The sequence below is a fragment of the Xenopus laevis genome, chromosome 3L (genome assembly GCF_017654675.1).
Source record: "Xenopus laevis strain J_2021 chromosome 3L, Xenopus_laevis_v10.1, whole genome shotgun sequence".
NCBI lineage: Eukaryota > Metazoa > Chordata > Amphibia > Anura > Pipidae > Xenopus > Xenopus laevis.
In genome coordinates, this window is record NC_054375.1 from 105,235,482 (window position 1) to 105,249,648 (window position 14,167).

The following is a 14,167-nucleotide window of genomic DNA, read 5'->3' on the forward strand; positions in this document are numbered from 1 at the left end:
GTGTTCATCTACAGGACAAAACATACCTCATCTCCAGGCCAAAAAGAAAAAAACCTGGCACTAAGTACAATGTACAAACATCTTCAGAGAACACGAGTTTCTACATCTTTTTGCTTTCATGCCATCATTTACCCATAGTTACTTATTTTACTGTAAAAAGGTTTCGGGCATGTCCATTTAGAAAACATTTTTGGGACTACTTCTGTAGCTCAACAAATTTGGTTAAAATCAAGAAGTAGATAGTCTTTCCTGGCTTTCAGACAATATAGACTTAAAACTGAATTAAAACACAAACTTAAAAACTGTGTCATAGTAAATATATAATTTTTTTGGCTAAGCCAAAAAAACTTTTAAAAGGCATATGATTGATCTCACAGCACAGTCCCACCTAGCAGGGATTTCCATAATATTACTTTAGTCACTTAATTACTAAATTAGTAAATTTGCAGGTGTAACAAACACCGACAAAGAATTGTACTTCTGTATATTGAGTCTGTCTGTTTATAATTAGTTGTTGTTGTGTTTTGAGGACATTTGCAGGGACAGAAGAAGGTTACATAGACACATGATGTTTACCACCCGTGTGCACTTTTATCCTGTCTGCTTCTGGTTGCCAAAAAGTTCAAAGGAATTTCAACATTCCCTAGGGTATGCACTTGGGAAAAATTCACCACAGGGTTGATACACGTTATTGTTGTTGAAATGAACAATATCGTTTGTTGGTTATGAAAATGAACAGAGCGTTCAACCAAAGTTCCGATCCAAACTTCTTTTGAAGTGCCACGAACAGACAGAAGAGAGTCTAATGCAGCTCTAACCAGTGCTAAAAACTTCCCCCAAAGGTCTCTGCTTAGGTCATATGGGAAACACGAATGCCTATGTTTTAAAATAAGAATGCCCACTCATGTAGAACCTATATTTGCAAAATACTTTTGTCAATTCCTGTCTTAAAAAAAGTGCAGCACCGAAACATATCATATGCTGGTCCCATAGTCTTGAGGTAAAATCCTTCAAGGAAAGGAAGACTTGGGGAAGTAGGCCTGGCATCTAGGGTCATGAGGGCAGAGGAACCAAAAACAAGAGGAAACAGAAAGAGGAAATCCTGACAATCCCTCTTCATACATCCAGACTAGCCTGCACAGAACCTATAAAAGTATAACGTATTTTTGGATTTAACAATTTATACTCTGCACTGGGATGATTTTTATTAGAAATATCCAATGCTCTCGGATACGCAAGTTTTAATATTTTAATGGAAAAAAATAAACTGCCGAGAAATCTTTAGGATTCTGCATTTATTATGATTTATATATTATATTTTATTTAGCACCAATTTACACATATTTTATATGATTCTGTGAAGATTTAGTTGACTCATTGCAGAAATAGTTTGAGGTTAGTCTGACCTTACAAAGCTCTTCTGTGATATGCACCCAAATTTATAAATTATTAGCGATGTAGCACAGGGACTTGTGGCCAGTATTAAAGGGCAAATTTGCATCTTTATCTACATGGAGCTATGGTTTTAAATGAAAACACGAAAGAGTTCTAGTTTGACCACATAAGCCCTTTAGTCCACATGGTTTATGGGTCATTAGCAATTAATTAAGATGCAGCATGAATGTAACTTAACAGCTAATTATAGTCAACTGGCATACATTTACAGTCTCACTGTTGTGCAAAATTATATGTTAAAGTGAACCCTGATAAGCAAATGATCTGGTTATTTTAAAGGGGTGGTCCACCTTTAAATTAACTTTTATGGGCTTATTTAATAAGGTTAGAAAATTTTAGTGTTCGGGGTCATTTCCTTTTGTCAAAAATAACATTTTCGGGTTTAAAAAAAAAAAGTTTTTGCATTTTTCTTTTTTTTAAATTGCTTGAATCCAAAGATACACAATCTAAAACAGTTCAGGTCATGTATGAGTCAATGGCAGAGGTCCCTTAACCATTTAAAGACGTTAATAGCCTTTGGGAAAAAGTTTTTTTCCAGAGGGTTTTGCCTGAAAACAATCACAAAGTTTTTTCCAGCAAAACTCTATTAATTTGAATTTTTGGGTTTCGCTACTCGAACTCGCTGAATCGAGTTTTTTCCATTGGAGTTATTTCTTAAATAATAAACCATTCCAGTTGTGAGTTCATTAGAGGCAGCGCCGGATTTACCGGGCAGGCATCACTAGGCCGTGTGGTCCTAACGCCCGCCCACACAACCCCTCATGGTTGCACAAAAGCGCCGGAGCACTGGGGAGCTGTGCATCCCCAGTGCTCCCCATACAGTGGCTGGGCGACATGCCACCCATAATAATCTGCCGCACTAGGCCCGGGCCTTTGTGGCCTCGCCTCAAATCCGGGCTTGATTAGAGGTATAAACAACTAACATTTGACCTTTGATAAATAACTCCCTTAGTGTGTTATAGAACGGCAGATTCTAAGCAACTTTTCAATTGGCCTTCATTTTTTCTTTTTTAGTTTTTAATTTAATTTGCCTTCTTCTTCTGACTCTTTGCAGCTTTCAAATGGGGGTTACTATCCCCATCTTAAAAACACTCATCTAAAACAAATTTCTCATCTCACAATTCAGGCCCTCTCTTCACATTCCAGTCTCTTAATTACCCTAGCAAATCATGCATTGATTAGGACCCTAGCAACCAGATTGCTGAAATAGCAAACTGGAGAGCTGCTGGATATAAATAACAAAAACCACAAATAAAAAATTAAAACCCAATTGCATATTTTTTCAGAATATCACTTTTTAACATCACACTAAAAGTTAATTTAAAGGTGAAAAAGCCCTTTAAGCGCATCTTGTAATTTTACAGCAATCGGTTTCTACTTTGCATTCACCCAAGTGACCAAGCCTAGCTTACCCCTCCTCATAGTTATTTAATGCAAAACAGAGAGGTTCACATGTTGCTGCTTCAGTTCCTTTCCTGTACAAATCACTGAATTTATACAAGCTAACTGGAAAAACTGAATAACCATCTCCCCAAACAATGAAATAAGACTGTTAGTGAGCTAAACCTTGCTTAATTGAATTAATCTACTATCTTTTTCCTTTGGTGCACATATACAAGAATGCACTTTGCTGTTTTTTTAGACTATGTAACCCTGTTAAATGAACCCTCTTCAGAACAACCTCTTCTGTGCTTTCATGCAAAGGCTGAAAGAAATATATATACACAACTGTTTCAATACATCATTTTCTTGAAACAATGTTAAAGTAGAGACAAAGGGTGTACTTCACTAGAAGTACCTTTGGATCACCAAATATTCTTGGCTTCATCCTTTTGTCACACAAAAACCGGACTTTCCGCTCTACTAGCAAAAATGTTAAATAGTTTGCATTACTTAACTTCTTACTTAAGAATATAGATATAGATTTCTCTTGAAATTGCTTGAGGATGAAGGACACATACCAAACACAAGAGTTGCAACATAAGGGGGCACATTTACTCAGTTCGAGTGAAGGAATAGAATAAAAAAAACTTTGAATTTCGAATGGTTTTTTTGGCTACTTCGACCATCGAATTGGCTACTTCGACTACGAATCGAACGATTCAAACTAAAAAACGTTCGACCATTCGATAGTCAAAGTACTGTCTCTTTAAAAAAAAATTTGACTGCCTACTTTGCCATCTAAAACCTACCGTACCTCAATGTTAGCCTATGAGGAAGGTCCCCATAGGCTTTGTAATTTTTTTTTGGTCGTAGAAAAATCATTCGATCGATGGATTAAACTCCTTCGAATCGAACGATTCGAAGGATTTAATTGCAGTAAATCCTTCGACTTTGATATTTGAAGTAGAAGGATTTACCTTCGGCAGTCGAATATCGAGGGTTAATTAACCCTCGATATTTGACCATATGTAAATCTGCCCCAAGGAGTTGAAAGGTTAATTTAACAATATTGATTTTCTGTTGGTTGCCATCTCCAAATATATCAATCTATCTATCTATATATATCTATATATATCTATAAATATATCTATATATATCTATATATCAGTAAGTCCTTCTTCAACATACTGAGAGTCAGACTGGTAAGTTGCTAACTGGAAAATTTTGGGTCATATGCATAATAAACATTCCTTGTGCTCAGAGAGAACCAGATAAGCAGAATGGGTAAAAACGGACTTCCATCTATGGCTCTGCCTTTAGTACTGTTTGCATGTGTCAAAAGAGTAATATCTTTGATATTTTATGAGATTTTGTACATAAAGTATAAACAGTAAATGCAAACTATATTCACTATAATGAAGGGAATACATTTTGGGAATAAGTGTATTTATTTCTAGCACAGAATAATTGCTCTCTTCAATTTGCCTTGAAATTAAGTTACAGCTCAATTTTGTACATCATTGCTTGCAAAATTGGATTGTGGGGTTTTTTGTTTTATCCTTAGGAAAAGAAGCAGTTATGTAGCTTTTTTTCTTTAAGAAAATGTTGTGAATTGAAAGAGCTTGAATGAATTTTTTCCCATATCTGTTTAGTCTCATGTTACTTCTAGCAGCAGTGCTGTGCTTCCACACTAAACAATTATCCTAAATGTGTTATGCCTCTGAATACAATGACTGTATTGTAGCCAACCACCTGATGCATCAGATCCATGATGAGAGGATTAACAATGCAGTATTGCACTATAGTTTCTTGTTACACAATAATGTAAAGGAAATGGTCCTATCCAAGAACATAAACCTTGGTTCCCCAGACGTTATGGAACATATAACTTCTGGTTCTGTAAATAAATAATTAACCACATAGTTTAAAAGACTAAACGTGTCCAAGATATCTTCTGTTTATTTAAGTTCCAAGTACAAATCTACAGAAAATGCTATAAAACATATACCTCAAGGTCTCTACTAAATTTCAGTACTGAAAAGCAATGACCTTCAAGAAAACACATTGTGACTTATTTTTATAGCTACTCGGGCCTTTAACTTGACACACAAGACCCATTCATCCAGTAAATCTACAATATTCAAATAAAGCAAGCTTTCTGCATGCTACCCTTTGGAACGAGATATTCATGCAAGCAACAGCGATCATGGTAGTCAACAAAACTTTCAGGCGCATAATCATAAACAAGCAAATAAAAACTTTTACACTTTATAAATTTAAATTTTGAATACGAGAATTTAAATGTGGTTGCCCATTCATAACTTCCTAGTCTTTCAGAAAAAAAAAGTAAATTTAAATATATTTCTGCAGGTCACTCAGAAAAAGATTTTCTAAAATATGTATCAACTAGAAATTCACAGTTTTATCCTGGATTCAAATGCACAGTTCTCCAAAAGTATTATACTATATTATACAATTTGAAAATTGCTTTAAATTGTATAGCACTTTTCTTAAGGTTTTCTTTGTAAACCAGGTTACCAACGTTCAAAAATTTCAAAATGTGATACATTACTACTAGTTCAGACCCTAAAAATATTTGCAGTGATTATGTTTTGTTGTAGTAAATTTCCTACTTTAGGCATTTCAGAATAATGCAAGCTACAGTAAGAATTGCAGTTTTACAGAGTTTTTACAGTTACAGAATAATTTGTTTAGCTCAAGAAATAAAATACTTTGATTTTTCATGATTAAAACAATAGACAAACATTGTTTTACATGTTTAGCAATAGCCCTATTCATTTAAGTCACGTTGAGCAAGGCATATACTGACCCTTTAAAAAAAGAGCACATTTTTAAAACTAGTGGCTAAAATGCTTAATTTGGCATTAGTGAATAAACTATTTCATGAGTAGTTGCCCCATCACACACACTAAATTAAGGCAACTAATTAAATGTACAGATGCTCCACATCACTGTATACCTTTCAAAAGGTTTTCAACAGCGTAACATTCTCTGCAATATCAAAACATTTCTTCAATCACCAGAGAAAGTAAACATTAAAGCCACAAGCCACAAAGTACTACAATAAATCATAGTTGAGGTAGGACATATGCAAACACACCGCTTTAACAACAATATCAATAACATCATAATCTGAAATAACCAGGTTCAATTAGCCTGTATTTCCTTTTCTACACAAACAGCCCTCAGTGGAGATCTTTGGTTGTTGCAATTTGGTCATTGTAGAACTTTTTAGAGAATATTCTCTCCTTTTGAGAAATATAAACTATAGAGTGATGATGGAACTAAACCTAACTGATAGCAAGGGTACAATAGGCTGGTGGCAGGATCGTAGCAAGGGATTGCAGTATCATGTCAGTGAAAAAAAAAATTAAGGCATTTGGAGACAAGATGTGCTTAATGGACAACACTAGCAACGACAAATCTCTAGTTTGAAAATTGTGCAAATATTGGATTCCAGGGGTAGCAGAGAACTAAAAAAAATGTCATAATGGAATGAAATATGATGGCAGAGTTATGCCATGGCTTCTCTCGTGATCACTCACATTCAAAGTTTTAAAACAGCAATATCCAGTGCAAAAATTATACTGTGCATACATCCGCTTCATGATGGCAACGCTCATAAGCTCTGGATGGAAAACAAATGTGCTGGTAGGAAAGCACCATCAATGAGATCCCAAAAGCTTGTTACATGCCAGCCCTCACAAATTTTCAGCAATGAAAAATAAAAGCTTAGTTATGTCCCTGATTAATTAATAGTTTCCAGAAAACACTTTCTGTAATATACACAACTAGAGTTAAGATCATCAGACTTGCCGAGTAGCATACGGGTAGCATAAACATGAGCAAACGACTTCCTGTTTCTAATTCGCAACACTTGTGAAACTTGTTCTGCTCACCGAAAATCAGTTCATGAATCTCATCTATGCAAATATTAATCACTCCCAAGCAAAAGGCGGCTGCCAGCAGAAAGCAGAAGTGGAGTGAACTTCAAGGGGTTGTTCACCTTCCAACACTTTTTTCAGTTCAGTTGGTTTCAGATAGTTCACCAGAAATAAATACTTTTTCCCAATTGCTTTCTATTTTCTGTGTGACCATTTTTCTAATATTGAAGTGTACATTTTTCACCTTCTAAAGTTGCTCTGGGGATAGAGGGTCTCTGACCCTGTAAACTGTTGTAAATTGATACATTTAGTTGATACATTTCTTACCTTTGTCCCTGCTGGGCAGAATCCCTGAGTTTTATTACAGGCAGCTGTATTGATACAATAGTTGCTAATACTCCAGAGATCCTGCTGAAAAAGTATCAACTAAATGTTGCAAAATTGTAACAGTTTGGAGTCTGCGTCTGAATTACTGAGCTGCCAGACTGAAACACCAGAGACAGGGACATTAAAGGGATACTGTCATGGGAAAAAATTTTTTTTCAAAATGAATCAATTAATAGTGCTGCTCCAGCAGAATTTTGCGCTGAAATCCATTTCTCAAAAGAGAAAACAGATTTTTTTTTATATTCAATTTTGAAATCTGACATGGGGCTAGACATATTGTCAATTTCTCAGCTGCCTCAAGTCATGTGACTTGTGCTCTGATAAACTTCAATCACTCTTTACTGCTGTACTGCAAGTTGGGGTGATATCACCCCCTCCCTTTCCCCCCCCTCCAGCAGCCAAACAAAAGAACAATGGGAAGGTAACCAGATAACAGCTCCCTAACACAAGATAACAGCTGCCTGGTAGATCTAAGAACAGCACTCAATAGTAAAAATCCATGTCCCACTGAGACACATTCAGTTACATTGAGAAGGAAAAACAGCAGCCTGCCAGAAAGCATTTCTCTCCTAAAGTGCAGGCACAAGTCACATGACCAGGGGCAGCTGGGAAATTGACAAAATGTCTAGCCCCATGTCAGATTTCAAAATTGAATACAAAAAAATCTGTTTGCTCTTTTGAGAAATGGATTTCAGCGCAGAATTCTGCTGGAGTAGCACTATTAACTGATGCATTTTGAAAAAAAACATGTTTTCCGATGACAGGATCCCTTTAAGGTTTAAACTTAGATTTTGAAATCTTTGAATAAAAATGGAAAGTAAATGAAAAAAAGTCTTTATTTCTGGAGAACAATCTGAAAACAAATGAACAACCCCTTTAATACAAGGAATGTCATGCAGGAGAAACAAAAAATTATCCACACCTAACCCAAAGAAACCCAAATAAAGGTGCATAGTGAATGGAAACTGCATCAGCCCACATATCTAACAAAGATGCATTGGAAAATCACAGATGCTCTTTCATATTGTGTTGGGAGCTTCCATACTGATAAGACAGAGTGAAACAATATATATATATATATATATATATATATATATAATAATGCAATCAATGACACCAACATGCCACTAACAGAGATCAGAGTACTAGTTAATCAATGTAAAATAAAAAACACTCAAAACACTCACCCAACCAGGAGCTTTATCCTGTATGTACAACCCTCACTTTACAGGAAAACACTATCTTTCACCATTAGGTGAGGCTTTCACACATACGGAGGAGGATATTTCTATAGCTGCACAGAGAGGCCATATGGTCCAATAGAAAGGGCACACCTTATAATTCCACTGAGCATCAGTCAGGCATTTGAATGTTTCATACTTTTTTCCTCTTTTAAGGAGCCAACTGACCGATAGCGAAGGAGTGTGAGTGGGAGTAGTCAAAGTATGAGGAATGCAAAGAATGTTACAGGGAAAACCCACACAAATAAAAATCAGTATTGACTAGATTATTTAATCAAGTAGCTATAAAGCAACCTTTTGAGTTTCAGTGCATGAAGAATGAATGCGAGTCCCTGTTTGACTTTCTTTTTTGTTCTACGAGTAATAGCAGCTACTGGCACAATGGTGCACAAGTTCCTTAACTGTTTATATTTAATCACAATCTACTTCCATAGTATCTATTTTCCATCCGATGAAAGGCCTAGATCAAATGTGTTCAACTCAATAATTCTATAGAAATATAGATTGCTTTATTTGTCCTTTAAGTAGCACAAATAGCACCAATTCCGTTATCTGTCCAGCCAAGCAAGGCAAACAGTGCAAAAACACCCAAAGTTAATGATACATGTAACCTCTATTGAACTTTCCCACATAACAATAAGTTGTGAAAATAGATCTACGACTACATAAAATATTATATAAATCTTGGCATATAGGTGTGCATATAGGGGTGATCTCCAGAGCTGTTCAAGACCAATATGAAGCGGGTAAAAGAACTGCACTGTGACAACTTGTTTGTGTAGTATGGCAACGTCATGTCAGTTAACCAAGCTATCCAAGCTGTAGCCTCCACCTGCACCTGAACTACAACTGTCACCGTTCACTAGCAGTTTATGGTTGTAATTCAATGACAGTGGAGAGCTGCAGGTTGGATTATATACACCACAAAGGACGTGGGTACATTCTCTTCACTTCAGTATTGTAATGGGAGCTATTATTTTTTTTTTACTTTTGTTCACCTTTAAATTAACTTTTAGCGTGATGTAGAGGATGATATTCTGAGAGCATTTCCAATTGGTTTTCATTTTCTATCATGTGTGGTTTTTGAGTTTAGTTAGTTTTTTTCCCGCAGCTCTCCAGTTTGCAATTTCAACAATCTGGTTGCTAAGGTCTGAATTGCCCTAGCAACAACCATGCATTGATTTGAATAGGAGACTGGAATGAGAATCGGAGTAATATGTAGCACTAACAATACATATGTACCCTTACAGAGCATTTGTTTTTAGATGGGGGCAGTCACCCGCATTTGAAAGCTGGAACGATTCAGAAGAATTTAGCAAATAATTCAAAAAGTATTTAAAAAATGTAAAAAGTTGCTTAGAAGTAGCCATTCTATAACATACTAAAGGTTCATTTAAAGGTGAACCACCCTTTTAGTATAGCACAGACATATTCCACAGTGCTTTACAGAGAACACAAAGCTATTCCTACTCATTCTACATTTACTGTGCCCTCCACAACATGCAGTGTATAGTTTTATGTAACAGCTGGCATGCACAAACAGACTATGCATTGGATCCAACTGTAGCCAGTCTGATAACTGAACTACAATTGCTTGACTGGATTATAATTCATACTGTTGGTTAGTTCTACATTCCAAAAAGCACCCAAGTTACACCTGTGCCAAGTATGATGTAAAGGGGTACGTCATCATTTTATTGTGCAATTCCAAAATGTTACACAGCTCTTTACATTAATTCCTAACAAACAAGGGTTACAGAATAAAAATTAGATCAAAGGGCCCTGTTCAACAAGAGTTTACAATCTATGGGGATAAGAACTGATAACCTTCTGCTGAACCCCAGTGTAAGGGTTAGTTCACACAAGGAGATTATGGGAGATTTTGTCGCTGGCGACTAATCACCTTGTCTTTTGAGTTACAATCTCCCCGAACTGCCTCAGCGTGTTTTCCCATAGGCTATAATGAAAAGTCGCCTGCGCTAATGCACACGCGGCGATGCGTTTTTCATAGTCACCCAAACGCGTGTGCATTAGCGCAGGCGACTTTTCATTATAGCCTATGGGAAAACACGTTGAGGCAGTTCGGGGAGATTGTCGCTCAGAAGACGAGGCGATTAGTCACCAGGCGACAAAATCTCCCCGAATCTCCCCATGTGGCCTTACCCTAAAAGCGATTGGCAGCCCTGCATAGAGTATAAGACAGAGATGGGCAATCTCCAAGTTTTATTCAGCATGTCCAGCAGCTAGGAGCTGTATTTCAACACCATTATGATTTCTGTAATATGCTCATCCATGGTAAGAAGCTACATACAGGCAGAGCTGACAGATCAGGAACTTCTGTTATGTGCAATAAAACATACACTTGTCAAATCCCATACAGCTCCTTCCACCAAACACCAGACTGTAAGCTTTGTAGACCAGGAAACATCCACACCTAAAATATTCCATGTAAACCTTGGAGGAAAAAAATGGGCGCTATACACAATAAATACAGAACAAATTTGAGAGAAATGGCACACATACCATAACAGTGTTGCCAGGAGAACTAAAGAAAACATGGTGTTGCTGCCATATGGGGTAAATTCCCTACATACAATCCACAGAGTCCCCATGCATTTCATTGGTCTCTAGTAAACAGACTCTGTATTACCCCTTAACACCTAGGGCTTGTTAGCACACAGTAACATATAACTCAGGGACATGAAAAGCCTGTTTGACTGCCCCAAGGGCCCTCTCTCCCTCTGACAGCCTATTAATTTGTCATTTAACAAAAATACTTTTAATTTTCTGGTGATTGCAGCACACCTCTACTGCACCAAACATTTGCCCCCTGCCTATAGATGGTAGCTTTAGGAGATAAGTCAATGACCAGGTGGCCCATGGACTATTTTGACTATTGCTTTAGGGCTCTTACACATGAGCGTTCCGACCTGCGCTCCCCTGCATTCCGTTTTTTGGCGTTCAGCCGCAGGGGAGCGCAGGAATAGACGCAAGTCATTATTTGAAATGGGGCTGTACTCACTCAGGCGCGTGTAGGCGCCGAACGCAGGAAAAATGCAGCATGTTGCGTCTGAACCTGCGTTCGGCGCCTACACGCGCCTGAGTGAGTACAGCCCCATTTCAAATAATGACTTGCGTCTATTCCTGCGCTCCCCTGCGGCTGAACGCCAAAAAACGGAACTCAGGGGAGCGCAGGTCGGAACGCTCATGTGTAAGAGCCCTTAGTCTTTTGCTGCCTGTTTCTGCACTGAACCCGGTTCATAACAAGAACACATCACCTGTCAGCTGTGTACAAAAGGAATGGCCATTCCAACAAAGCCTGTCTTTCTTTCAGACATTGTTTATATTATGTATATTTTTATCTCCTGCTGCACAATGTAATTGCAGGGGGGGCCATAAGGCTTAATCACCTAGCACAGATTGCCATGTGTTTCCTCCCTGGTCAAAGGAATAGGAAATGTTTATGAGGTTCTGTGGTCAAACAATAAATTTCTGAACAGGACTGGGCAGTAAAATTAATAAATTGTTAACAATGATCTTAGTTACCAGATACGGGGGCTCAGGCCTGTGCAGTCACACATGGATTAAAGGGATTAAAAAAAAAAAAAAAAAAAAAAGGCTTTACTGTAAAAAAGGGAGCAAATACAATATTATTCCCAAATAGTTTTAAGATTCACTTTCAGGAAGTTCTAAAACGTATGTGTAGTCAAGACAAATGTAGTAGGCGATACTATCAGAAACAGCAGAAAGCTTGGCCATGCACACAGGGGACTGCCTGCTGATACTGATCTCACCAGCCAATACACAGCACAGGGGCCAAAATGGAACCAAGGTCATTTGTCATTCAAACCAGCCGCCTGCTTGCCTCACATACACTGTGTTTAAATACCCGAGGAACTCTTCAAATATTTAAAAGGCCCAGGACTGGTTTTAGGTTATGGACGAAAGGTCATTTACCCAGGGACCATTTCGGAGAAACGCATAGATGTATTAAGAGAATATTAGGTTTATTTTTGTTACATACAACATATGCAGCCTGCTGTTCAACTGCAACTCCCTGCATCCCATAGACTGGCAAAGGATGCTCTCAGCAATACTTCAACATATGGAGGTCCCACAGGTAGGACACCCCTGATTTATGCCGCCACCCCCATAGCTCCCCACTTTTCTTTTTCCTCAACCAACCCTGCTATAGTGATTTGATTACTAAAATACTTTTACACAACTGTCATAAAGTTTCTGAGACCTTTGCAGTTACTACTAAACTACAACTCCCAGCATGCCACTACCAACACTGGATGCTGGAATTTGTAGTTCATCAATTACTGGGGAGCCACAGGCAGCGAGATCCCTTTTCTACAGGTTAAAAAGTTAAGAGATTAATGGAAAATAGGAGCAAAGCAAGTTGTGAAAAGAGCAGCGGTTGTTCCAGAAACCCTGCGGCAGCTGGAGAGTAAAGATTTCAATGGAGCGCTCAGCATGACGTTACACACAGCAACAGCCCTGGCCACTTAGTAAGGCAGGTTCCTCCCAGAGGCGGCCAGTGGGGTTTTCAGCAAACAGCTCCTGGCAGACATGAGGGCGCAGGCAGGTGCTTTTGGGAGCAGAAGTACTAAGGAGCGCCTTACCTTTTGCAGAACGTCCCCTCAGCCATATGAGGCAATTAACATATTCTCCCAAACACTGCTCAGCTTTCCAGCCTTCCCTCCCCTGCAAAGGTAGCCGCCCCTTTCCTTCTTTTGTTCATTGGAATCTCAAATCTGGACAAGTTTTTTTTACTGCCATCTACTGTTCCCTGTGAATAGCCGGGCTCAAATGAGCAGCTCCATGGGCTGTGGGGGAAGGGGGAGGCTAATTAGTGGCAGCCGGGAATAACTTCGCGCCAGTCTCTGATGCCGCTAATTTACTTGGAGAACATCAGTCTGGGGTCCTGCTACACTTCTACCGCACGCATTCGCTCCAAATGTGTTCCTGAGGTGGTGGGGGCATTCACACGTCCAAAGTCTATTGCTGTATACACTGAAAGTACAAAAATGTGGGACAGTGAGAGTCTGTCAGTAACAGCAATCAGTCAGAAACATAAAATGTTAATATGAGGAAAAAAAGACTTGGCTCTGCATTCTGTGCATCTGTACTGTGACCTTAATAGAGTTGCCATCTCTCTGCTTTAACACCAGCCGCACATTCTATCCAAGTGCATTATTATTCAGGTATATTTACAGTACTGTACTGGCTTTACAGCATTCTGTCCATATTATGTATTGTCTTTTACTAGTGTAGAGATAACCCCAGTTTGCTCTGAGGGAGAGGGTGGCAGCAGGCCCGGATTTGTGGAAAGGCCACCAAGGCCCGGGTATAGGGTGGCAGGATTTTAGGGGATGGCATGCGGTCCAACCACATCCACATTGGTACAAAAACACTGGGAAGATACAACCAGTGTCGGACTGACCCACCAGGATACCAGGAAAACTCCCGGTGGGCCCAGGTGTCAGTGGGCCCCTCATTCTGCTAAACTTTTGGGCTATTTCATGGCCATTCCCTATTTCTATGAGAACAAAGAGGCTAAATAGATGGAATAATAGATTATAGTGTGTAAAGAAAACAGACTAGGAGAATAGAGTTTCATTGAGTAGATGAAGAATATTAGTGGCCCATTTACTTAGCTCGAGTGAAGGAATGAATAAAAAAAACTTTGAATTTCGAATGTTTTTTTTGGCAACTTCGACAATCGAATGGGCTACTTCGACCTTCGACTACGACTTTGACTTCGAATCGAACGATTCAAACTAAAAATCG

At 38.4% G+C, this 14,167-nt stretch overlaps 1 protein-coding gene across 3 annotated transcripts in view; it reads right to left on the reverse strand.

Annotated features, from left to right (window-relative positions):
• cgnl1.L (cingulin-like 1 L homeolog) overlaps window positions 1–13,158 on the reverse strand; it is a 59,474-nt gene extending 46,316 nt beyond the window's left edge. The window contains exon 1 of one of the 3 annotated variants that reach the window (XM_018250873.2): window positions 13,000–13,158. The gene's annotated coding sequence lies outside the window, so the exon portion shown is untranslated. Of the gene's footprint in view, window positions 1–8,317; window positions 8,413–12,864; window positions 12,961–12,999 lie in introns of those variants that run through there. The other 2 variants (XM_018250874.2, XM_041585041.1) reach the window with 2 other exon arrangements.
• Window positions 13,159–14,167: the final 1,009 nt, after the last annotated feature.